Below are 2,558 nucleotides of genomic sequence, written 5' to 3' on the forward strand. Positions count from 1 at the left end.
TTTTTTACATGGATGCATGCTTAAATTGTGAATGTGTATATTCCTATGATGACATGCAATTGTTCACAAGTGTATAGAAATTTTAGAAATTTTGATTGAGTTTATGTTTAATGGTGTGATGGTACTCTGTTTTAATGAAGAGAGAAAGCTGTAGTTATTTTTTGGGATTTTTTCTTCACCCGGTTTGTTTTTTTACATGGATGCATGCTTAAATTGTGAATTTGAAATTGTGTAGAGGTCATAAAAATAGAATATGTTGCTCTGCTCTGAAGTTCGCAGTTATTGATATGTGTTAAAATTAAGGCTGATTTTTCATTGTACTTATATGTGAAGGTTGATACTTCAAATTTTAGTCAATTTAGGTTTTGGAGATTAAATTTGAAGAAGTGTTTCTTTATGCGATTGGGAAAAAAAAATTGACTTTTGATTCACTATTCTTTTGCAGGTTGGGCCAATCACATTTCAGACCAACTATCAGCCTCATCTTGTCTGGACCTTTCATCAGGTTGGGCTGCTCTCATCTTAATCCTTTATGTATTTATTTTTTATTTCATAAATATGCTTATCTTAATCCATGCTTATAGTAATAAAATTAATATGTATGCCTCATTTTTCAGTTATGAAAGTGGTAAACAGGCTATATGTAGGTCTGATGGTAAAATAGGTTGTGATATGTTTTAGTTATAAGGTTTTAGTACAAACGTTAAATCAGGGATTGGAAAAGTTTCCGTACGGGTGACCCTTATTTGAAAACAATTAGATATCATTCAAAGAGAAGATCCAACCCCGCGAAATTATGTTGAAGAAGCTTATATATGTGAGGAGTTTCATGAGTTCCTTTATAGAGGAGCAATTTCGGAAATACAAAACCAAAATTCTCTAGTTAACAGGCCCAAAATTCAGAAGTATAAAATAGGAAAAATAAAATAAAAGAGTCATATATAGATAAAATGAGGAGAAATAATATTTAAGAACTGAAAATATACCATTGTGCACCTTTGGTGCTATAATCATTTTGCAAGTATAATGCCAGCTGCTTGGTTATTGGTTTCCTTGTATGGCTAACTGCCCCTTTACATAGATGCGTTGTTTAGATTAGTAAGGTCCAATGCTAAAATACCACTTCTCTTAACTGTAGGGGATTGTTAGTAAGGTCCAATGCTAAAATACCACTGGTCATCTAATCTTCATCAGATTTTTTTTGGCTCTTGCATGTCACAACTCACTTGTACTGATGCCATAGAGAAATTCTTCTTAGTGGCCAGTGCTAATGCTCATATGACATGCCACAGAAGCTCATAAAAACATGTCCATGTAACTCTAGTGGCCAGTGCTAAGAAATTCTTCTTAGTGGCCAGTTTATTATGACTAATAGTTATGATCTTACTTTACATGTGAAGTTTAATTAATGTATGTATTGCAGGAGTATACTGCAGTTTGTATAATTCTTTAGGCCTATTCTCTATAAATTTTGGCTTTGCTGGTTAATTGAAGGGGAGCGAACCCTCCTAAATTTCCCATTTTAGTCGGACAAAATGGCAAATATGAACCAAACTCAATTTTCACCTCTGGCTTAAAAAAAAAAAACAAAAAAAAACAACCAATGCATCTAGCATTTAGTTTTTTTTTTTTTTTTTTAAATTTGTTTTTATCACTCGTATGGCATCTAGATTTTGTTTTGATCAGTCATATAGCATTTAGATATATATGGAAGAGTAGTATAACCAAGACCAACTGTTCATAATGGGCTACCACTTGCAAGAACTTTATTTATTGGGTTAAAATAATTTTTTCTTCCTTGAAATATAGTTCAGGTTTTATTTTTAAATAAATTTCTATATCCATCCATTCAAATTTAGAATATTCTATATTTTTTTCCTTCTTTCCACTCCCGTTAAGTTTTTTGCTGAGATGTCTAATGAAAGAGACAAAAATAGAATTTGGACAATATTTTAGGGATAAAAATAGAACATAACTGTATCTTTTCATTTGTAAAATATAGGCTAAGTGCTATATTGGTCCCTAAAAGATGCATTCTGTCAGACACACCAACCAAAATCTTAATGAAAGTGGATGAAAGAACAAAATGGGGAACATTTTAAATTTTCAGAGACTGATTCTAGTTCACATTATAGGATGGTTCACATTACCAATGGCCAATTCTAGTTCATTTGCCTTAAGTGAAATTGTATTGCCTATGGGTGAAGAATTTTGTGCGTAGCATTTCTTGTTTTTACTTTGTAAGTTTGAATATTTAATATTAAATCTTCTGTTATTGGTTCTCTTTATGAAATTCAGCTAAGATATTTTTGTTTTAGTGCGAAAATAGTTCCATCTTTTAGTGGTAACTTAAGAAGACTATAAAACTAAATTGTTGCTTCTGCCTACATGCATATATAAGGCAGCATATTAATGGGTTCTAGGATAACTTGGTACTGAGTTTCTAAGCTGTTACTATTTCATGTTACCTTAAAATGCATTTTAGGTTGATTTCCCTGCTTTTAATATCTAGGCCAGCTTGGTTTCCTGATGGATGATCTCCTGGAGGTCATCAGATA

The 2,558-nt window shown here is 31.9% G+C and overlaps 1 long non-coding RNA gene across 1 annotated transcript; it reads left to right on the forward strand.

Moving 5' to 3' along the window:
- Window positions 1–444: 444 nt before the first annotated feature.
- Window positions 445–2,317, forward strand: LOC136065598 (uncharacterized). Its single transcript, XR_010627230.1, has 2 exons — window positions 445–505; window positions 2,003–2,317. It is a non-coding gene; the product is annotated as an uncharacterized LOC136065598 (long non-coding RNA).
- Window positions 2,318–2,558: the final 241 nt, after the last annotated feature.

Source organism: Quercus suber, unplaced genomic scaffold, assembly GCF_002906115.3.
Source record: "Quercus suber isolate HL8 unplaced genomic scaffold, Cork oak 2.0 scaffold_1040, whole genome shotgun sequence".
Classification (NCBI taxonomy): domain Eukaryota; kingdom Viridiplantae; phylum Streptophyta; class Magnoliopsida; order Fagales; family Fagaceae; genus Quercus; species Quercus suber.